Source organism: Felis catus, chromosome C1 (genome assembly GCF_018350175.1).
Source record: "Felis catus isolate Fca126 chromosome C1, F.catus_Fca126_mat1.0, whole genome shotgun sequence".
In the NCBI taxonomy this organism is placed as follows: domain Eukaryota; kingdom Metazoa; phylum Chordata; class Mammalia; order Carnivora; family Felidae; genus Felis; species Felis catus.
The window spans coordinates 107,053,308-107,077,977 of NC_058375.1; the positions used below are offsets into that span (position 1 = coordinate 107,053,308).

Consider the following 24,670-nt stretch of genomic DNA (forward strand, 5'->3'; position numbering starts at 1 on the left):
GTCAGTGTCCTCATCTAAAAAGTGAGGATAATAACATTGTGTTTTGTGTGGTGACTAGATTATGTTAATGCATGTAAATAATGCATAAAATTACTTAAATATCAGTGTTTATTGGCATTTAATATGAAGAATGAAAGAACAAAGTCTGAAATTCAGAAGCTTCCAAGGATTCCTGCTGTTGGCATATCTAATCTGGTTGAAGAAAGAAAGAAGCAGGGTCAATGAATATAGTTCAGACATGAGACTCTAGAGCAGTCAGATGTAATTAGGCATGGTTCCAACACTAAACATTGTCTCCAGTAGCTGGAGGAAAAATCCATTCTTTATACTTGGTTAGGGTTGTATCAAGCCATCCTGGGACCATCAATTCATTTTTTCAGTCATTCATAACACAAATACTTACTAAGCATGTGTTGCGTGCCACCTGCCATTCTAGGCAGTGGGGATACAATGGGAACCAGACGAAGTTGCTACTCACTTGGAGCAGACACACAGGACTTTGCAGGTAGGGACTGATTTTCTTGGTGTGCATCCAGTGTGCTATGGTCTCAATATTTATGTCTCCCCCTGCTGGAAGCCCAGCTATCCCAGCCCGAGTGGCAGGACCCGGGCTTTAGACGGTTTGGTGACTGCAGGGCGGCGGCCCACTGACAGTGAAGCTTCTTGTACTCCCACTTTTAGGTAATTTGGCCTTATTAAAGTACCTGGGGTATTGTCTGTTGGGGAATTGCCCTCGGCAGGCCCCCTGGGAAAAGAACCATTAGGGAAGAAAATAAGTTTCCGCAAGAAATTGTGCAGCCTTACGTTTAGCCCTTGCCATCCCCTAAGGAGACTCCACTTGCAGGAAGGATAGCCTTATACATTTGCCAGCAAAGAGGGCCTGTAAAGGAGAGACATAAGGATTTTGAAAGCCTCACTCCCGGCAACTAAGAAGTGTATCTCTGGGCACAGGTGACTTCAACCCCTAGGCCCACCTGGCCCCCGGAGGCATTCCAGATGATGACTGAACCTAGTTAGTTCAGTCTACCTAGTTAAGGTACAGAATGTTTCATTAGTTCCTAGGTGCCTTGTCTCTCTGAGAATGTATGAGGCATGAGTTTCTAAGGTTTTTTCAGCCCCTTTCTGGCACCTCGGACCAAGGCAAACACATTGTTCTTCTGGCCTCATGTGGTTAGGAGGTCATGTCCCTGTAACTGTTCCACTTGAGGTGTTAGGAAATGGAGGGCCTTTCACAAGAACAGCAAAGCAAATGCTTTGTAGATTATAGATAAACACAGATGCATAATGGAATAATGTAAGAAATTGATCTATAATCAAAGGGTATGCAGGAAAGTTAGGGGAAAATCACCATGTTATTTCTTAAAGGTTGTTTATAAATAGGAACATTTTCAAAATTAGGTAATGTTAGAAAAACATAGATGACATATGCTACAAGGAAATCACTAGCATATATAATGCCACGTTTACTGGAATAAATCGGCCAGTTCAACACACTGCTGTTGTCTGTGTCCATTTTTATTTTTTGCTTTTATTTTAGCTTTTTATTTTAGTTTTTATTTTAGTTTTTTATTTTAGTTTTGTTTTATTTTCACTTTTTCGCTGATGCTGTTCATCCTTCGGGAACCCTGGACCTGCTGGAGCTGAACTCCAGCATCCCCTAAATTCATATTTTGAAGTCCTAACCCCAAGGGTGATGGTGTTAGGTGGTGGGGCATTTGGGAGGTGATGAAGTCCCATGGGATTAGTGCCCTTATAAAAGAGACCCCATATCTTCATCCATGTGAGGTTGCAGAAAAAAATGGCCATCTAGAAAGTGGGTGCCCACCAGACAGTCTGTTGGTGCCTTGGCCTTGCACTTCCCAGCCTCAAGAACTATGAGAAACCAATTTCTGTTGCTAGCATTTTGTTACAGTTGGCCAAATGGACAAGCTGGATTCTCATCTGGTGTGTGCTGGGCACCAGCATAGGTGGGATAAACTCAGCCTTGGCAAAATCTGAGGCATGAAGATGTTGAATTCTGTGGGAGTTAACAAGGGCATCTAGTGACAATGGGCCCCTCAGCAGAGCCAACAATAGTAGAGGGAGAAAGACAAGTCATTAATGGAAAAAGTTTAGTGGGGGCCCTGCCTACTATTGTTGCATCACAAACCACCTCAAACTTTAGTGGTGTGAAACAACTACTGCAGTTTTCTAACAGTTTTGTGGGTCAAGAATTCAGGAAGGGGTCAGCTGGGCAATTCTTTTTTGAGTCTTTCAAGTATTTATAGTTAGATATCGACTGGAACTGTGGCCACCTGAAGGTTTGACTGGGCTGGACACCCAAGAAGGCTCACTCAGATGGCTGGCTATTGATTCTGGCTGTCAGCTGGGGGATCTACAGCTGGCACCTATACATGGCCTCTCTGACATTATAGGGTTGTCCTGAGACTTCTTACAAGATACCTGGTGTCCCCCAGGGACACCTCCCAGGGAGAGCCTTCCAAGAGCACCAGATGAGATCTGCATGACCTTTTGTCATGCAGAAGTCACATGGCATCATTTCTACCATATTTGGTAGGTTAAAGCAATCACAAGCCTGCTTAGATTCAAAAGGGGAGAATACAGTCCCCATCTCTCAATGAGATACATGTCAAAGAATTTTGGGAAAAGTTAAAAAAAACTATCATATGGGGGTATTGAACACTATCCTTCTTCATCCTCTCTCCAGTTCACATTACTTATTACTGGAGCCCCAGTGTAAACTTGTGTTCCCACAGTGTTTTTAAATGACTCAGCTTTGGCCATGGTTGTAATATATTCAAGCTTTGAAGAGGATGGCTGGTCCTGTAGCTCTGATGTACCTAGAATGTCCAGAATCATTATTGCAATCATAACGTCTTGTCAAAGATATCAAAGGTTTTTACCTATGTCACATTAAATTATTATTTCATCCTAGGAAACTAAAATAAAGTACAGTGAGAAAATATTACAAAACTAATATATATCTACCAGAAACACTAGTAAAATATCAGCCACTTCTATTACCAATCACATCATTATTATTTCCACCAATTGTTATTCAAATCTCGTCTTCCTTTTCCCCCAAAGCTTTCTGGCCAATAGGACATGAGCATCCCTATCTCTGACCCACTCCCATGACTCTTTGATCAATAGCACAAACAACATAGTTAGATTTGTGAGTCTTGTCACTTTGGCAAGTGTAGACTGCTAATCTCTGGCTCTGCTTTTAATTCCAACATCTCTGGTTCATTTTGCCTGTAGTCGTGGTTTTAGCTTTTTTTTTTTTTCCTCAGATGTTTCTAGCTTTATCTTCCTATTTAAAAGAGAAGAGGAAGGATGGGATTTTTTACTCCAATGTCTATGTTCTTAGTTAGCACATTGTCCTGCCTCCCATTATCTTAGTTTCCTCCCCTTTCAGATTCAACTTCCCTCAGATGGCAGCTTTATTTCCTCCTTCTTCCAAGAAACTTCCTGCCCAGGCATTCCTGGCTCTTGGGTCCCCTGTGTCCTTTTAAACAACCTTAACGGGACTACCACAGGACATCTCAGCTTCTGCCTCCTACTCAAAAGCCATTTTGAAGGCCAAAGACCTCACCCACCACCCACAAGTGAGACCAGTTACAACGTCTGGACACCTCACTCCTGTCAGGGCAACGGGAAATTGATACCAAAGGCTATGACATAAGTCCTCTGGAATTCCTACACACTTACATTATAGCAGGTATCATTCTAGCTCATAATAACTTTGTTACTCATCACTCTGCACTATGCCTGCTGCACTGTAAGATTCTCAAGAATGGGAACTGTTGTATACATTTCTGAAATGTGCACTCAATTCATGTTTGAATGAATGAATGAATGAAAAACTAGCCTTCAAAAGTCCTGAGGGTCAGGGCCAGATATTTTTGGGCCATGGAGGGACTTCCCTGCTATCAGAAAAACATCTGGCCATCTAATGAGGAAATGTTGAAGGCCTGGACCTAAAGATCTGCTACTCAGATTATAACTTATCACTGTCACCACTCTCCATGTCTCAGCACCTTTTTTCCTGCCTAAATCAAAGGAGTAAGGAAGAAAATTTTGGGATTGATCAGTAATCATCTTGAGCCAGTTCATTTCTGCCTGAGACCCTTTCTATTTCCCTGCTGCCTGTAGATGACCTAAACTGTGGGCTGAGGGTCATAGGGTCCGGATCTGCAATAGTGGTAAAGGGGCAACAGGACAGGGTTTATAGTGATTTTTACATTTATACTCCTGTATCAATGTGAGGTAATGGATTACTTTATTCTTTATTTCCTCCAGTATTACTGGACTGAGAAGTCCTGTCAGGATAAATCAATAGCAGTGTCAGCCTGTCCCAACTGCCTAACCTCAAATATCCTTTAGAAGTCTGGCTCTACCTCTCTTTCTGATTCCAGTTCTAGGGGAAGCTGCTCCCTGAGCCACTATGAGACCCACAAATGCTAGTGGCAGTACCATAAGAGCATTGTGGAGGCCACAGCTGCTGCTGTGGCCCTGCAGGGGGAGGGGCTATTCTCCTGGGTCATGAGGACCACAGAGCATCAGAGTTGGAGGAAACAAGGAAGCACATGCCTGTCCCAGTCTGGAGCTTCTCTTCCTCTTCCTCTCTGCCACATCTGGGGTTGAGCTTTCACAATGGCATCCTTAAGGGTCTGAACTGGCCCATGAAGCTCATTCCTTTTGCTCTCCAGAGGTCTGTGTTGTTATCCCAACTTATGCCACTGTCTCAGGCCTTGTGGAATCATAAAGATTCTCCACTTGAGCACTATCTGACTGTGGACTGCATTTGTACCTGTCCACTACCCACCTTCCCCTTCCCAGACAACCTGGGTTTTTCCCTTCTCTTCTGCTGCCCAGAGAACAGCCCTATGCTGCATGTGATGGGGACCATAGGACCAGAGGAGGGTGAAGAAGTAGGTTTTCCTCCATTCAAAGGGAGTCTTTGGAAACTGAGTCAGGAATCAGGAATCATCATGGAATCATCAGGAATCATCATGGAAGTAGGCCTTGTGTGTTTTGACCCTGATATGAGCAGGACCCTGCAGTCATGGGACATCTTTGCTGCCCCCACTTCCTCCTCTTCTTCACAGTGCTCCTCCCCATCGACCCAGGCTCTCCATCATGCATCTGCCAGGCCCACACCCTTAGAACCCCTCCCTTGGCAGGCTTTTCCCCTGTCCTCCATTTCAAATTCTTCACTTTTTATACACTGCAACCTCTCCTTTCTTGGTCTTCATTTGATGGGTGGCTTAATGCTCTCCTCCACCATCCACTTTGGTCTTATTCTTCTTTGCCCACTTCTGATTCCCTGTCCCTCTCACCCCATCATTCAGTCAGGGACCTCAGAACCATGTTCTTATAGGAACTCGGTGAGCAGACCCTGGGCCTCCCAACATCACATTAGATCTCACCTCATTTCACACAGGAAAACTCCAGGCTTTCACCAATCTGTCTTCACCAATACCTCTGCCTAACCCCCTTCTATGTAATGCACAAACCCCCAAAGGTTCTTGTGAGCTGGGGAGATGGGTATGAATGGCTATGTTTCTGTTCCTGAGACAGGAGGAGGCCTGTTGGGGCAACGACTTGGACATGTTAGACAAAGGTTGCAATGCTAATGAGAAGCTTTGTTTTTTCACAGGGACATAAAGGAGAGGGGAAGCTTTGACCTCCTGGAGACCTCCCTCTGGAGGTCTGGAGATACACCCTCTGGGGGAATACTCTGAAATCCAAGGAGTATCTCAGCCAGAGAGAGGGGACAGGAAGAAGATGCACCCCCTCAGGTGGCTTTCAGTCATTTTGGAATTTTTTCCCCCCAAATGCTTTTACTTAATCTCATGACCAGGGTCAGCAGCCGCCCCCAGAGCCATGGCCACACCCGGAACCCCCGGACTGCAGCCCACCGCCACAGGAGTCACAGGAGTCGGAGCTGTGGCGCCGGCATCCGCGGGATCCGTGGCGCTTGCGGTGACCCAGGCAGCAGCCACCTCTGGAGCTGCTGGCCACAGCCGCCCTCGGAGACTGGAGCACAGTTGGCGGGGGCTGGGGGCGAGCACTGTGCTGGGCTTTTCGGGGGGCACTTGGGAGGGGGCCGGCACTGCTGCTGGCTCTGCCCGCAGGACATTGCGGCGGGAGGGCAGGGAGCCTGAGCAAACCACAACCCAAACCAAGTGTGTGTCAGTGCAGAGGCTTCGGGCCTTGTTTCCTCGTTCATCTGTGGATCCTTCTTCTCTGGTCCACTATTCCCCAAGCCGAGAGCAGGCGGGCACCGGAAACTCTCTGGAGTAGCGCGGGGGGCTGGGGTATGCTGTCCTGCCCCATGCTCTGTGCAGGAGTCTCCCCGACCTGCACATCCTCTCTCCCCCACGACGCCCCCAAAAAGGGCCTGTCCCGCAGACTCAGTGAACAGCGCCCCCCTGTGGGCATTCGGTGCGCACTGCAACACTGCCCGTCCTCTCTGCACCTGTCTGAGGGTGTAAACCACCCAGGGGTGAGCAGGCGGGGAGGAAGCGTCTGGAAAGACAAGGAAGGAGAGGCCCTGAGGTCAAATGAGTCACAGAGCCCCTCTCAGGGTTTGTGGACGCTTCCTTCTCATAAGCCCGGTTCCCATCAGCTGCCCGCCGTGGGTCTCTTCGCCCACCTCCATCCTGTCTTCCGGCTCCCCTCTCTTTGCTGAAGCACAGACACATCTGCTCAACCCCATCAGCTCAGGCTGCCCCCAGCTGGACATTTACTGATTCTGTGGAAACAGAAGAAGGCTCCGCCTCAGGCAGTTGTGGACCAAGGAGCCCAGGACTTGAGCCCTCCTATGCTGAGCGTTATGACCAGCGGCACAAGTGTATGTGTCCTTCTTCTGAACCCAGGACTAAGCTTTCCACATTTTCCACGGATTTTGAGGAATGACAAAAAGGAAGCAGGAAATCTCGGTAACAGTCCAGTTACCCTTGGCTTAGTCCCACTAGCTGCCATTCTGCTTTTATTTATACATTCGGCTCACATGGCCTGCCCTCAGGATATATCCTTGTGGGCACTGGTAATATGGAGACAAACAGAGCTGCCCTTGGCTAGCTCAGTGTCTCAGAAAGACAGAATGGACCACTGGACAATTATGTAGAGCTTATGTTCTCACTGACATAGCACAGGTGTGTGCAAAGGCATCAGGCCCAGGGCCACTTTGGGGGTCAATCCCCCACTGCTCTGTAGAGTCCCTCAGAGGGTGAACTTTTAGGGGTGTTAATTAAGCTGAACTTACTGGATCTTGGGGAGCAAGTTGGTAAGAAGTGGAAGAATGGAGCTGGGACCATGGCTTTTGACACAGAGACTTTAAGAGAACCTGTGGCATCTGGAATGCAGTGGGGGAGAGGGGGGATGTGGGGGTGGGGGAGAGTGGAAGAGAAGCAGTGCAGGGTAAGTCTCCTTGCAGGAGCAAGATGATGTAAAAATGTGACCTTCATCTGTGGGGCTAACGGAAATCACAATTAATGGAAAACACAAAGGACATCTGTTTGCAGCTATCTGTGGGATGTGTGAGGCTGAATCTAATTCTACGTGTTATATTGGTAATCGATGAAGATTTTGTTAAATTAGTTGATAATGATGAGGTCGATGGAGCTGTATGCATTTTACTTAATGAATAGCTTTGGTAATCCTTGAGGTTTGTATATGGTGAATTCATGTAAACTGAATTTTATTTTCCATTTGGTTTAAATTAAATTAATATTTGTGATAACTTCATATTGAATCTTTCTGTAATAATATAATAAAATATGTTATAGCTTCCCAAGGAAAACCACTGTCATGAATCAAAAAGAACTATTTATTATACTAGACGTTTTCAAAGAAAATCATCACAATTAAGATGGTGTTAAATTTCTAATAATCATGAGCTTAAATTATACTGTGATCTTAAACATAACATTATTTTGGTCAGAGTAAATGGAAGACCGTAGAATAACATACTTCTCCTTTGGCACAAAATACAACTAAGAGGATGTTAGTTCCTTCTTCCCGTTTGCCTCTTGCTCTCTTTTGAACAATTGCCATACTATGCGTTCATTCAAATATTCTGTGGAATTGAAAACAGGGAATTGGGATTCAGATGGGGAGCTGGTGAGAGGCTGGGGCAAGCAAGCACGTTTTGAGGAACACACTCCTGCCTGCAGAATGGGGTCCCCAGGGTACTAGGTCCTGATTTACCCTCAGAGCTAGGTTGGAAGCAACACTACCTTTATATTATTAAGAGCTCACACCCACTCATTCCATCCTCCCATGGAGATACTATCATGAAAAGAGACAATTACAAAGGATGAAAATAAGCCCTTGTGGAATGCCAGACTAAGTGATGTGGCTCAGGAGAGGAGGGAGTGGAAGGAAACTTAGCTCTATTTGTACCACCACCCTCACTTTCCCAGTGGAGCTGGACATGAGAATATGGCAGAGGGAGGAGGGCAGCCTGAGGAAAAGGGTACCATTAGGGAACCCTGGGCCTTCTGCCAGCCCAGTTCTGTTTCCCTGTCTTCCATTACACAAGACTGAGATTTGACCTGAGCCATCACCTGCTTTCTGTTCTGGAATTCTTTCTCACTCATTCATCCCCATGCTTCTTTATTGAAAAACCACTTGTTGGGCATCAGCTGTAGGCCAGTCACTACACTCAGCATCAAAGATCCACCAGTGAAAGAGAGAGATACAGCCTCTGCCCTCAGAGAGCTTGGTAGCTAACCAATAGGACAGGCATCAAACACAACAGTGATGAATGTTCCTAAAGGGAAAATTCAGCTCTTTTTTGGGGAAAAGGGGTCAACTTAATCTAGAGCTCAGAGAACTCCAGGAGTTGACATTGACTTTTTTTCATCACCTGTGTTTTTTAGGAACAAGCATTTTTGGTCCAAACTTAGGTGATCTTGTGTCCTTGCCAGGCAAGAATCAGGGTGTGATACAAATCACAGGAATTGGTCAAGAGCTAAAACATCTTAGAGACACTAGGTGGAGTTCTTATGAAATGCAATGGATTTTTTTTCTTTTCTTTTCTTCCAAGATTTTATTTAAATTCAAGTTAGTTGATCACTTCTTTGGCTAAGATCAAGTATAAATTCAAGTTAGTTGACATATAGCAAGTATTGGTTTCAGGAGTAGAATTTAGTGATTCATCACGTACATATAACACTCAGTGCTCATCACAAGTACCCTCCTTAATGTCCAAGACCCATTTAGCCTCCCCCCCGACCCAACTCCCCTCCATGAACCCTCAATTTGTTCTTGATAGTTAAAAGTCTCTTATGGTTTGCCTCCCTCTATGTTTTTATGTTATTTTTCCTTCCCTTCCCCTATGTTCATTTGCTTTATTTCTAAAATTGCACATATGAGTGAAATCATATGGTATTTTTTTCTCTGACTGACTTACTTCACTGAGAATAATACCCTCTAGTTCAATCCATGTCAGTGAAAATGGAAAGATTTCATTATTTTTAATGTTTATTTATTTTTGAGAGAGAGAGAGAGAGAGAGAGAGAGAGAGAGAGAGAGAGAGAGAGCACAAACAGGGCAGGGGCAGAGAGAAGGGACAGAGGATCCAAATCAGGCTCTGTGCTGACAGCAGCTAACTTGATGTGGGGCTCAAACTCATGAACCGTGACATTATGACCTGAGCTGAAGTTGGATGCTCAACTGACTGAGCCACCCAGGTGCCCCAAGATTTCATCATTTTTGATGACTAATACTTCTTTGCATATATATATTTGTATATATGTATACATATATACATATATGTGTGTATGTATATGTGTGTGTGTGTGTGTGTGTGTGTGTGTGTGTGTGTATGTATATATATATATAATTCCACATTCTTTACCCATTCATCAGTCAGTGGACTTCTGGGCTCTTTCCATAATTTGGCTATTGTTGGTATAAACATCGGGGTGCATATGTCCCTTTGAATCAGCATTTTTTTTTAATTTTTTTTTCAACGTTTATTTATTTTTGGGACAGAGAGAGACAGAGCATGAACGGGGGAGGGGCAGAGAGAGAGGGAGACACAGAATCGGAAACAGGCTCCAGGCTCTGAGCCATCAGCCCAGAGCCCGACGCGGGGCTCGAACTCACGGACCACAAGATCGTGACCTGGCTGAAGTCGGACGCTTAACCGACTGCGCCACCCAGGCGCCCCTGAATCAGCATTTTTGTAGCCTTTGGATAAATACCTAGTAGTGCAATTGCTGGGTCATAGGGTAGTTCTATTTTTAACTTTTTGAAGAACCCCCATACTGTTCTCCAGAGTGGCTGTACCAGTTTGCATTCTCTCCAACAGCGCAAGAGGCTTCCGCTTTCTCCACATCCTCGCCAACATCTGTTGTTTCCTGACTTGTTAATTTTACCCATTCTGACAGGTGTAAGGTGATATCTTATCATAGTTTTGATTTGTATTTCCCTGATGATGAGTGATGTTGAGAATAGTTTCATGTGTTTGTTAACCTTCTGGATGTCTTCTTTGGTGAAATGCAATGGATTTCTTTCTTTTAAAAAATGTTTATCTATATTGCGAGACAGTGAAAGAGCGAGTGGGGGAGAGGGGCAGAGAGAAGAGAGAGAATCCCAAGCAGGCCCCTTGCTGTCAGCACAGAGTCCCACCTGGGGCTTTATCTCATGGACCATGAGATCATGACCAGAATGGAAACCAAGAGTCTGACACTTAACCGACGGAACCGCCCAAGTGCAACCACATGGATTTCTGAGTTGCTTTCTAAATCCTGCCATTGGCTCCCTACATTAATGCTTTTATGACAGTTGCCTTAAATCTCTTCATTCTGGTGCAGAGGAGTCATAATCCCCACTTTAGAGCTCAGAGAGGCAGATGGTCAGACACAGAGAGGCAGATGTCCTGGGCTGACAGAAGAGTGACTCCTCAACTCCAGCATGAAAGCAACTCAGGTGCAAATCATGTAGTGGAGCATTCATCCCTAGTCGTCCTAACACTCTGGAGTCCTATGGGTTGAACCTGGGTTAGCTGATTGAAACTTTGGAAAATTTCATCATCTGGTTCTGCCACGTGGTGTAATAGGAAAATGCAGGACAGAGTTGCAGACTTTTTATGCTCCTTCCAGACACCAAGTTGTCTTTATTAAAAGGAATATTGAATTACAGGTAAAGAGCAAGCCATCATAGATTTAATTCCAGGAAGTGCACCTTGACCAAAACGGGTCAATGACAAACTGATCAACCAACCAAGGACTGCACATACTATCATATGTGAAACATTTTTTCTTTAGTCAATCAGTTAATCCCTTCCTAGTTCAAGTCTACCCCATCACCAAGACCGACTGTATCCTGTGAAATGCAGTTAGATCATTTATAGAGAAGATGGAATGAGGGAGCCTTGAAATGCTGTCTTGACTTCCAATTTGTGCATGCTTTTCCCTGGGTTCCTCTCTGGGTCCTAATTAGCCCCTTTGGTAGATAAGGACTGGCCCTTTCCTACTGAATATGCTGCTGATTCATTCTGACAAGCTCTAACAGGGTTTTGAAGGCACAGATACTATTTTATGAAGATCTTGGTTAGATCCCCAAAGATGAAAACAACAGGAACCACAATGCCTCTCCTTCCACAGACACCAGTACAGGCAGAGCCCCACGGGACTCACAGTGCAGTGGTAGGACTGGCCCTGCCACCCTCACTGCCTCCCCTCCCGCCCCAACATTCTAACATATATAAAGGGGAGACTAGGAATAAGGGAAAACTGTCACATAGAAGCTCATCATCTTGGGAGAAAGGTCTGTGGCATTTTTCTTCTCCTCCCTATGGGGTATGGGAGGAGGATGCTCTCCACATACAGCCACGCAAAGAGGCTCCAAAAGGACCATTCACTGTGGTTAGAGATGTCTGCAAGAAAGAGATGAACATCTTAATCCTTCTTTAGGCTATCACGTTGTATCTGTTGCCTGTTCCTATGGTGCTGGGATGAAAGGATTGGACAGTTTAGAGACAATTGGCAGCTGAGGCCAGCCTATATATTTACTGTTTGATGGGGCAGGTGGACATAGGGGGTGGCAGCCAGGATTGAGCTGTGCTCTGCTCAGGAGGGTTGTCTAAGGACAAAGGGATGCCTGCAACAGATCAACACAGAACCCATGCCATCATGCTGTTGGGAGATCCCAGCAGGTCACATGCCTCCTACGAGGTGTTGTTTGGTGGCACGACCAGTTAACAGGGCATATTTCACCCTCTCCCTACTCTCAACCCTTTGTCTGCCTTTACATAATTTATATGGGAAGAGACAAACCTATGCAGACCTGGAGGGGAGGATCTTAAAGTTTAAAATTGTGTTAAATTGGACTGGGCTGGGCTCTTTGTTTTGTTTTGTTTTGTTTTGTTTTGTTTTGTTTAATGTATACTTACAAGTGAATGGAATGGCATGGAATGAGCCTCCCAGTGATTGGAAAGGATGATTCATTTTAGCAGGGGAGAAGGCAGCATTTGAGAAAAAGTAAAGATGTTTCATGTTTGTGTAGCACTGAGCTCAGACCCTTCACTTTTGTATCAAGCATTTCTGGGGTCCTCCTCCACATCAAAAGATGAAGGATACATTGCTTAACCAGGACCATGTCTCCCAAGAATTGGTGCTGTGAAATCAATGTGTGTCTGTGTGTTTGTGTGTGTGTGTGTGTGTGTGTGTGTGTGTGTGTGGTGTGCACATGAGTGCAGGCACACATGTGTTTTTATCAAGAAGGTTGGGAAATGTTACACATATCAATGAAAACTTTGTGTTCCCAAATGTTCCCCTTCCCCCTACCTTCTCAATTCCTAGAGGCCACTAATGAATGAAGTAGAGTCAGATTTTCATGTTTTTCTGGTCTTGAACTGGCTTCCATACTTAGAAAATGGCAGAGCCATTTCTGCAGTGGTGAAGGTGTGGAAAGTACCCTTGAATACGGTGAGTGGAGATGTAAGAACCTAAGAGGCAAGGCATACCCAGAAAAAGAAGTTTTGTAATTTCACATATTCATATGTAGCCTCTGAATGGGGTCTGGGAAGCAGGGATTGAGCAGTTCTAAGGTACAGAGAAAATGATATATTTTGGAAGATCAGAGTAGGTGAGACTTTTGGCGATAAACAGATGTCTTCCCCATGAGCAATGCAATCTGCTCAGCCCTGAAAAGTTGAGGAGGATGGGTGGGGGAAAGCTTCAGGCAAGGCAAGTCACTTGCCTCTTGACTTTGGGTTCATCTAATGCTGTTCCTCTAAGTCATCAGGTCCCAGATTAGCAGTAGTCCCTGGACCCGTGGCAGCAGCCAGAGTCCTCAGCTACTGACCACTGCACTGCCACGGAAATAGGAGTTCTGGTGGCTATGGTAGGATTGCAGGTAGGTCCACTCAAGCAGATGCCACACCCAGAGCTGGAGCTATGGCAGGAAGATGCTACAGATAAGGTGTTTGAAGGGCATTTGGGAGCACTTGGAGGTGTTCAGTACAGCCAGCAGTTTCACTGGCAGCATATCTCAGCAGGACTAATTCAGATGCATCAGATAATAATCAAGCTTTTTTTTTTATGAAGTTTAACCACATTATGTGGTTAACATATGGATAAAATAAACAAGAATATGAAAGAAAACTCTACCCAGGGTACCTTCTTTAAGAAGATTCCTTCTTTTTTTTTAATTGTTTTTTACATTTATTTATTTTTTGAGAGACATAGAGAGACAGAGCACAAGTTGGGGAGGGGCAGAGAGAGAAGGAGACACAGAATCTGAAGCAGGTTCCAGGCTCTGAGCTGTTAGCACAGAACCTGACATGGGACTCAAACTCACAAACCGTGAGATCATGACCTGAGCCGAAGTCAGATGCTTAACCGACTGAGCCACCCAGGCGCCCCAGAAGATCTCTTCTCTAGGCAAATACAGATAGATGTGAATGTGTGTATATATATAAATAAATCTCCATAGATCTATACAGCCTCAGTTAGACTCCCAGCTCCTTGCAGAAACTCAGCCATTAGATGTTTAAGAGTGTCTGGGATGCTTCAAGGGTTTCATTCCAAGGCTGGTGCCTTTCTGTTTGAACTTCACTCTAATGCCCATTCTTTCCCCTTTTGTCTTGCTCCTTCATTCCCACCTCTTCTTCTTAGGCTTGTGAGTCCTGCTACAGAAAGGCTTCCCTGGTTTCAGATAAGACCTCCTTCCTGTGAAGTCAGATCAGAGGAAGAGCTTGCGACAAGGGCACTTTTCCTGGGATATCTGAGCTCTGAGGTGTGGTGTGGCTCTCAGAGGTGCAGGTGGGTGCTCTTACACAAGCAGGGAGGGGGAGAGCCATTCCTGGCATTCTCCTACCTCCTCACTCATCCTTCCCAAGGTGGCTGCATGGGAGCTCCCAAGTGGCCTTTCCAGTGCCTGTGGATGAGGAAAAGGTTCATCAGGGCACATCCTTTACTGAGGCTGGGTCCCCACTGGAGCCTGGGGATCCCCATGGAGCCAATCATTGGATTAGAAATTTGGGGGCTCCAGGTCTCAGTGTGTCTGTCCTTTCTTAGGAAATATCTAGTCATACCCTCTCCTTTAACCCATTTGAAAGAGGGCAGGAGAAAGGAAGATCAGTTGGTGGCAGTGGGCCTGAGAGAGCAGAGTATATTAAGAGAGACTTTGTAGAAGGTACATGTAAAACTTAGTGACTCACTGCCTGTGAAAGGTGAAGAATGTGAGTTAATCAGGAATGATGCCATCCGTGACCAGTCTGATGGCTGGGGTAACAGAATTATCATGAGTGAGATCAAGAAGGAAGGTGGAGAGCTCATTTTACAGATTTTTGAGCTTGAGATCACAGTAGGATTCTGAGGTAGATATATGCCCAGGATGTTTGGAGAGATGAGCCTGGAATCTGGCAACTTTCTAGGCAAGAGAGACTAGAGGGAAACTTCTGAAATGTACTCTATTTTCTTCCTCCTCTCCCCCTTCCCCCTTCACCTCTGCCATCTTTAAAAAAAATTTTAATGTTTATTTATTTTTTTAGAGACAGAGAGACATAGAGCACAACTAGGCAAAGAGCAGAGAGAGAAACACACACATAATTTGAAGCAGGCTCTAGGTTCTGAGCTGTCAGGACAGAGCCTGACGCAGAGCTCAGACCCACAAATCGTGAGATCATGAGCCAAAGTCAGATGCTTAACAGACTGAGCCACCCAGGCGCCACTTCCTCTGTCATCTTCTTTTTCCTTTCTCTTTCTTTTCTCTTTCTTTCTTTCTTTCTTTCTTTCTTTCTTTCTTTCTTTCTTTCTTTCCTTCTTTTGTTTCATTGCCCTACTCACCAAGAACATATTTGATCCCATATTTGATCCCATGGCTCTGTTAGAGTCAGTAGATAGCACCCATATTTCTATTGTCACAAGATCTCCAATTAGCTAGAAGTGGTGGGTGGGCACAAAAAATATATATAATTATAAACCACTGATGTCAAAATCCATGGACGATGTGTCCACTGTATTAACAGCACAATGTTCTTAGTGGTTCCCAGCTTGTGGTACAACTGTGAGTATCCCTGGACATGATGTACTAGAGACTTTTAATTTCCCTTTCTGAGCACATATACCCCCTACACATCCTCCACATATACACCCCCACATACTAACCCCTCTGTTATTCTGCTACAAATGCTTCTGTAACACAGTGAAGACACCATGGATGACATCACCAAGGCTATTTCCAGTGTCCCAACAACCTCACTGGAAAGTGACTCAGAGCTGTTCAGTCTTCAAACCCATGCACAGGTTGTGTATGTGTGTTATAAGATAGTTTTCAAAAATCCACAGAACTAGGAACAACTTAGGGGCAGGGGACATGTTATCTATCACCTTTGAATTCCTAAGCAATGATGGACTGATCATATGAACATGTTTAATTAACCTTTGCTAAATTAAACTAAAAGATCTGAGAGACAGGGATCATGTCTGAGAACACATTCAATGAGAAGTTGAAAACCAGAAAGATAGATCCAGAGAAGCCAAGGGTTTTGGCTAGGTGCTGGAGTTCCTATGAGTACTCCTACCCTTCTCATGTGCTCTGCTATGCTTCTATTTCCTGTATTTCCATCATGTCCACATAGCACTTGAGTCTCATCAGATATTTTGGCCTCAGGACTGAAGATGCTCTCTTGACCTTGGAAGAGCTTCCGCCTTACCCTGTGCCTAGAATAGAATCAGGGATCTAGCAGGGAATATCCTGTTCTAGCTACAGGCATGGGGCCAGGAAGCAGCATCTGAAGTAATCATGGGGATATTCATGGGGTCTCAGTAGCAGTCAGAGTGCAAGGAGACTGAAATCTAATTTAGGACTCTGGGAAAGGAGCAGGGAGGCAATATAGTACCAGAACCCCTCAGAAAAGGGGCAGATTCTTGGAAATGTCCAGTCCCCACTTCTTCAGGATTCCCTCACATAAACACAAGTGCTTTGTCCTTTGTTCCCAGTCCTTTGTTCAGATCTCTTGGAAAGACTTCTTAAGGATTATATTCAATGAGAAGATAAGTGTTAGAGAAAAAGTTTGAATTTTGCTGACTGAATGTTCTTTCAGTCACTGAATGTTTTCAGTCACTGAATGTTCTTAAACCATGTGAAAGAGTCTATGGGATGGAATCACACTTATGAGAACATCAGGGATCTGCAACTGATGTTCGTAGTGGTTGAGCCAGTTTCAGATAATGGCACAGGGAGGTGAAGGTGGGCAAGAGTAGCAGAGATGAAAGATGGGGCCAAGAGCTGAGTGGGATCTGGGGCAAACATGAAAGAAGTCTCTGTGAGTTTCTGCAACTGACTTCCAGCAGATTGCCTAACTTCTTTGTGCCTCAGTTTCCTTATCAGTAAAATGGGGGTCAAACTGGTAGTGTGGAATATAAGTGCTTTATAATGATAAAATAAACAAGGCAGTGAGATGGGTTCCAAAATGTACATTTGGATCATAGACTCTGAAGAAGTACTGCTTGATGTCCATGGGTTCCATGCTCTCAAGGATCAGTGGAGAGTCATCCCAGAGTAAGTCTTCATCTTACCTGAGCTCCCAGGAAAACGTCAGTATGAACAGATGGACCTGAGCTTATATATCTTAGACTGGCTTCACTCTCTTTGCTCTTGACTGGTTACTTAATCCCAGAGATGTCCAGCAAAGCAGTGTTACTTTCCTCTCCAGTACAAATTAAGTCTAGCAACAGAAATACAGTTATGGAAAAGAGTCATTTGTTACAGAAGCAATTTCCAATTGGAGAGAAGTTATGAAAATATTCCATAATGCATAAAAAATATTAGGTACTTCAGAAATCATTGAAGTTTGAAGTCAATATAAGTTACATGGCAAAACTGTCATTTGTAAACTTACCTAACTTATAAATTTATTCACTCAAAACCTATTGTAGATAAAAGAAAATATATAAAATTTATTTTTATTTTATTTTTTTATTTTATTCATTTATTTTGAGAGGGGGGAAGGGGCAGAGAGAGGGAGAGAGAGAATCCCGAGCAGGCTCTTAATTGTCCATGCAGATCTTGATGCAGGACTCAAACTCATAAACCATGAGATCACGACCTGAATAAATTTAAAGTTTATTTAAGTAAAAAAAACAAACAAATGCCAGGAGGGAGGCAGACCCACCGGAGGGATGGATCCACAGAAGCACAGCGTTGGGTGTTTGCGTGGTGCAAGCATGTTCTGTGACAGGAACTGGTTCCCTTTGGGATTTCGGCTGGGGGATGGGAGAGGGAGATAGCGCTTGCCAGCTCCTTTGTTCCCCCTCCGAGCTGAGCTCTGTCTTCCAGTGCTGAAAAACTCTCCCTCCCCGTGTCCTCTCACCCTCCCCGCTCTCCGAGAGCAGAGCTGTTCACCTTTAACATTCCAGACGTTAAGTCCCGCTGGTGGCTGCCAGAACTCCTGCAGTCCAGCCCCTCCGCTTTTGCAAGCCAGACTTGGGGCTCTGCCTTGCTGCGCGGGCTGTCCTTCCACCGCCCGGCTCCCTCCCGCCAGTCCGTGTAGCGTGCACCGCGTCTCTGCCCTTCCTACCCTCTTCTGTGGGCCTCTTGTCTATGCTTGGCTCTGGAGAGTCCGTTGTGCTAGTTTTCTGGCGGCTTTCTGGGTTATTTAGGCAGGTGTGGCTGGATCTAAGTGATCAGCAGGACGAGGTAAGCCCAACGCCCTCCTATTCCACCATCTTCCCTGAATTTCTCCACGATATATTTCTCTATTTACTTAAATCTTCAGTGCCTTTCAAATTTTATTAAAAAATATCTTGCAAGTCTTCAAATTTTGAGGTTAGATTTATTTTAAAATACTTGATATTTTTAACAATAACATAACAGGAACTTTAAAAAAGTTTCCCTGCTTATTGTCGGATTTTTATATATTCATTTTATGTACAGACAATAAATTCTATCTTAATAGTATATCTATGTATTTGCTTGATTTTTCTACATACACAATAAGATCATCTAAAGTAATGAAAGTTGTGTTTTGTTGTTTCTAATCCTTATGTGTTTTATTTTTTCCCCTAACTTTAATGCTTAGTTTGAATTGAAAAACAGAATAAAAACAGAAAAAAGAATAAAGAAAAAAAAGAAAACAGAATGAAGAAAAACAGAATAAAGAAAACTTCATTTACTAGATTAAAAAAATTATTTAGAGTTTTTAATAATTAGAACTGTTTGATAGTGCCATAAAAACAAATACCAGACCAATGCATCAGTGAAACAAAATATAGCATGAGAGCAGACCCACGAATATACGGGAAGTTAATATATGACAAAGTTGGTATTTGAAAATGGAAGCCCTTAGTAGTCACCAAAAGAGATTTTAGATACTTTAAACACCTAAATGAAAAATCAAAACTGAAAGTTTATGGAATAAAACATCCAAGAATACCTTTACAACCTTGGAGTAATGTGGGCTATTAAAAACAAGACACAAAAGAAAACACTATTAAGTAAAAGGCTAATAAATGTACCTACATTCAAAATTTTTCTCTGCTTTCAACTATTTTTTAAAAGGCTGAAACATCAGCAATACATTAAAAGAAAATATTTCTAGCACACATTGTAATCAAAGAAATAAATTCAGAATATAGAAATAACTCATATAAGTTAATATAAAAATTATCCTAAGAAAACTAGACAAGTGTATGGGTGAGACTTTTACAAAAGAGGAAAATCATGTAGCAAATATATGTGTAAAATGACATGCCAAACCTCTTAGGTATTTGGAGGACTACAAGTTAAATAAATAGCTTGATATCATTTTTGCCCTTCATTTTGGCAAATATTAGAAACAATGGTTTTATGATATTAAACACCGAGCCTGAGAAAGAGCTATCTGTATAGACCATGGTGGGAGTGTTGTTAATTAACAGGAATGTCATATAGTCACAGATAAATTTTCCATAACTATTCCAACAAAAAAAATGACATATTCTCTATCTCAACAGTTTTAAATTTTGATGTCTTAACTACTCAAACACTTGTGTATGCACATGAGGACACTTATGAGATGTCGGTCTATGGCAGCATTTGTAGTTAAGGAAAAATCAGGAACAGTCTAAATGTCTGACATGAAGAGAAGAGATACACAAACACTGACATAGTATTCAAGGATTCGGAGGTGAGGGCAGGAGAAAGACTGGGTGTCATTGCAGTTATGACCTTCAATGAACATGCCCTTCTCCACCACCAGGTGGCAGCATCTGTGGAAGTAAGAGCAGGTTTGGCTGACTAAGATTTTGTCACTGCTGTTACCAACATCACCATCATCATCACCATCAGTAGCTATAGCATCAACAAACTTGTAAGTTAATATCTAATTTGCATAACTTGCTACCCTGTAATCACTATAAAAATTCTTTCATTCCACTGTTATTTATCTGTTAAACAAGTATGCACTGGGTACCTCCTATGAGACAGGCATTGTGATTGAATATGAAGCTTTTAGACCAGTGGGGAAGACAGCACGTCAACAATTCCAATACAAATCATGTACATGAGCACTTTATGAGGAATTCTAAGTAGTCTGAGGTCATAGAAGGTCTAACAGGAGCTGGACACCCAGGTCCACTTACAGCGACTTCTCTGGAGTGAGAACAGACTGCTTTTTTGCCCCAGTGTTACTTAGGTTTTCTTGAGATGCTTTTGTGATGAGAGCTCCTTTATTTATCTGTCTCTTGCACATATGTATGGTATAAGCTCTGGCATGTCTGCATTTGTAGTGTACTCTGTTTTTATGTTTGTATATAGGTCTGTGCTAAAAATTTAGTTTGGCTTCTAGTAACAGAAACCTGAAAATCGCAGTGCTTACATAAACTAAAGGATTAATTTTATTTCACATGCTGAACATCTAGAGAGATGTAGTCCAGAGATGTTTGGTAGCTCCATGGTGTCATCAGAGCTCTGGGTTCCTTTTCCTTTCCTCCTTCCTCCTCCATCTTTAGTTCTGGCTTCTATCTGTAAAATTGCTAGAGCACCAGTGTGATGGGGCTCCACCTGTGATGTCTGGGCTAAGACTCAGGCAGGAAGAAGAAAAGAGGCATGGCAAAGGGTGTCCACCAGCTTGATGAATCCTTTTACTGAATTTTCTTAAAGTTCTACCTTTGGACATTTTCATATTTTTTGTCAATTATAGATACGGCCAAATCAGTAGTTTTCCCCTTCAAAAGTGTCCCACAACACCCCCAAAATGCAATGCATGCCCCTTTCAAAGCCACATCCTTAGAAACTCCTAAGGCGATTGCTAAATCGACTTTTCTACCCTTACCCTAGGACACTGGCATGTCCTCATGTCTGGATTCATGGAGGCATCATAGGTATGAGTTTCCTCACTTTTTGTGATGAAGGTCACAGGTGTTACTCTGTCAGATGCAGTGCAGCGCACCCAGAATACTGCTTCTAAATGTCCAGTTGTCCCACTGTTTTTACTAGAAAGTCATACCATGATCAAAACTATTTAGTTGCCTCCAATATTCATTTTCTCCTCTTCCTTAATTTTAGAACCTCTATATTATCAAAAAGAACCACGAGCCTGGTGTAGGGAGGAGGCAAACTCTGAACAAGGAGTGGTCAGCATCACTGTTTCCTCCTCTCTCTTCCTTCACCATCCTGATTACCAGGCACAGACCACTGGCAGCCTTCAGAAATTGCAGAAGGGAGTAGACTCTTAGAGCCCCAGAAGATGGTCAAGCAGAGCAAGTAGAGTGGGGACCATAGAGGAGCTGAGAGATAGAACAGCCTAGAAACTGTGGAGTCCCAAAGCATATACTGAACTGGGTCCTTTGGCAGAGACATTTTTCCTAGAAGCAAGATAAGGGACCAGGACACCTCTGATTTCTTAGCATAAAAATAATCTGAGAAAAAAGCTCCTGATTCTAGGCTCTAGGAATCTCCTGAGCGCTCTATGGAACTCTGACCTGAGGAAACAGTGTGACTTTCTAGAATTCAACGTACAATGCTGATTTGAAGAATTCTGACATCTCCACAGCACTTTCGAATGTCAGAAGGCATTCTATCTACAAGATAGGGACAAAGTGTGAATCAAGGAATTTATAGATTCAGAACAGCCATCCTTCAACTAGAAAGACAACATAACTCTGCTATGTTGCAAGACTGCAGTGATTTTGGCTTGATGAGCTCTTCCTGAGGAAGTAACTAGATGACCTCTAGCCTGTTAAGTGATGTCAGAGGAAGCTCCAGAAAATATACTGAGGAAGAGTTGTCAGATCAAAGACACAATAAAAAATGGGGGTAATAAAATTTCATAAAATAATGTGCCTGACTTAGGACCAATATGTCACCATTTTGTAAGAATACATGCAAGCAAATTCGCCTGGAAAAAAATTTTTTAATTTATATTGGCTCAAAAAGAAAAATTCAGCTCTTTGCTCTATTCAAGAAATGCATCTAAAACCAAGTAATTCAGAAAGTGGAAAATAAAGGGCCAGAAGAATGTACATGAGGTAAATGTAAACAGTAAGAAAGTAACAGTTGTCATCTTGATGGGATTTTGGAGTGGTGGTAAGGGTCCTAAGCTGACAGCCAAGAAAAAAAAATTCTTGAGACATTTTTGGTGCAAAAAGGTGATTTTTTTAAAGCATGGGGACAGGACCCATGGGCAGGAAGAGCTGTGCTGGGATTGTGAAGAAAGACTGGTTATATACTTTGGAGTTATAGACAAAAGAGAGGTCTCCAGAGGGACTTTGATGTGCTAACGACAACTCCTAAAATACCTGAGGCCTGCTATTGTCAAGCTAAGGTGGTTTTCTTCTAGTAAGGTATTAACATTAGGACTGTGGGGGGGGGCGGTTCCTAGAGAAATGTTATACTCTGTATTTGCAAGTATTTGTCAGTGGGCCGCAGGTTATAAGGAAATTTAACTATACCTACTGATGAGGGAGAATAAGGCAAGCTGAGGATAAAATACAAGCTAGCACCCCCTCCCCCATGTGGGATGTGTGTGATATTCCTCAGGCACTCCTGGCTGCCCAAGGACAAAGGAAAGGAAAGGAAACAATTGGTTAACTGATAGAGATCACAGCCATACAGGACATGGGTCTCCATCAGTTTACAAATATCTTAGTAAATGATAAGAAAAAGGCAATCTTATCAGAAGCTTAATCTCCAGAAATCTACAGACTCAGTTTCCTGGAGCCCCTAATATCACCCTCCCCTCCATAGTGATGTGGGGAACAAAGACAAGAAGGAAATGGCAGGTAAAAGTAAATTTCTTTATAACCTGCAGCCCATTGACAGATACTTGAAGCAACATTTCTCCAGGAACCCCCTACTGTCATACTGTTAATACGTTATTAGAGGGAAATCAACCTTAGGTTGACCATAGCAAGGCCTCAGGTATCTTAGGAGTCCTCTTTAGCACATCAAAGTCCCTCTGGAGGCCTCCCTTCTGGCTTTACCTCTCCCAACTCTAGTATATAACCAGTCTTTCTTCACAACCCTAGTGCAGCTCTTTCTGCCCACGGGTCCTGTTGCTGTACTTTAATGAAATCACCTTTTTGCACAAATAAACGTCTCAAGAATTTTTTCCTTGGCTGTCAGCTATGGACCAATGAAAGGGCGGGCCTACGCCAGCCGACTCCATCTTGTTCTGTGTCCTTCACCTTGACCACACCTCCTCCCCTTGACTCCATCTTGTTCTGTGTCCTTCACCTTGGCCACACCTCCTCCCCTTGACTCCATCTTGTTCTGTGTCCTTCACCTTGACCACACCTCCTCCCTTGACTCCATCTTGTTCTGTGTCCTTCACCTTGACCACACCTCCTCCCCTCGAGTAAACCCTCCCTCACCTGCCGGACCCTTCCCCAGGACCCCTCCCCAGCCAATCGGCTGAGGCCATAGCCATTACCTCACCAACTGCCCCCAGGCCCCAATAAAACCTTTGTCCTTTTGAAACTCGCTCTCTTTCCCTGGTATCTCACCGCTGCGTCGGTGCAGGTAGGGGATTGAGCTCGAGCTAGCTCGAATAAAGGCTCTTTGCTTTTGCATCGGACTCGGCTCCCTAGTGGTCTTTGGGGATCACGAATTCTGGGCATAACACCACCACCACTCCAAAACCTCATCACTAAGATATATGTGAACTGATGGAGACTTCTGTCCTGCACGACTGTGATCTCTATCAGTTAACCATTTGTTTCCCCCTTTCCTTTGTCCTTGGGCAGCCAGAAGAGCCTGAGGAATGTCACACACATCCCTTGGGGGTGGACGTGTTGTAGCTTGTGCTTTGTCCTCAGCTTTTCTTCTACTCCCTCATCAATCTATTTGATGATGTAAAATTCCAGTTTCAAAGTGTTTTAAAGACATTTTGTTTTGCTAAGGGAAATTATTAACATTGAAAATATTATAACTATATACACCAATTACTATACAGAACCTTGTATGGGACAGAAATTACAGGGTACATGAGGAATAAAGAGCACCCACTAAAGAAAGATAGAAAGAATCTAAACTTACACTCAATAAGGCAGATCTAATAAATGTACTGAACACTTGACCTGACAGTTGAGAATGCAGCTAATCTTCAAATGTCCACAAAGCTTTCATGCAAAAAAGACTGTTGTAAGTCTGCGAAGATCATCTTTAGAAAATCCCGTATTATAAAGAATACAGATACTGTTCTCTGACTACAATGAAATAAATCAGTGAATATTTAGAAAATAAGAACACTAGGGGCGCCTGGGTGACTCAGTCGGTTAAGCGTCTGACTTCAACTCAGGTCACGATCTCGCGGTCCGTGAATTCGAGCCCCGCGTCAGGCTCTGGGCTGATGACTCGGAGCCTGGAGCCTGCTTCGGATTCTGTGTCTCCCTCTCTCTCTGCCTCTCCCCCGTTCATGCTCTGTCTCTCTCTGTCTCAAAAATAAATAAACATTAAAAAAAAATAAAAAAAAAAGAAAATAAGAAAACTAAGAGACACTTACACTTGTAAGTTAAAAAAAAATCATGCCTTAAATACATATAATTCAGGCCAAAATCCAGAATGGAACTGGGGAAAATCTAGAAATTCCTACATTAGATTCAGAAAAAAATATGCTCACTATCTCCAATGCCTTTCAACATTGTATTTAAGATATTAGCCAATGAAATTATACAAGAGAAAACAATTAGAGACATTAGAATTTGAAAGAATAAGGTAAGATTAA

General features: G+C 43.4%; 1 long non-coding RNA gene and 1 pseudogene across 1 annotated transcript; one reads left to right on the forward strand and one right to left on the reverse strand.

Annotated features, from left to right (window-relative positions):
* Positions 1 to 5,854: 5,854 nt before the first annotated feature.
* LOC109503032 lies at positions 5,855 to 6,145 on the reverse strand (annotated as a pseudogene).
* An 11,642-nt stretch (positions 6,146 to 17,787) lies between these two features.
* On the forward strand, positions 17,788 to 23,196 carry LOC123379067. Its single transcript, XR_006583052.1, has 3 exons — positions 17,788 to 18,165; positions 19,706 to 19,816; positions 21,013 to 23,196. It is a non-coding gene; the product is annotated as an uncharacterized LOC123379067 (long non-coding RNA).
* Positions 23,197 to 24,670: the final 1,474 nt, after the last annotated feature.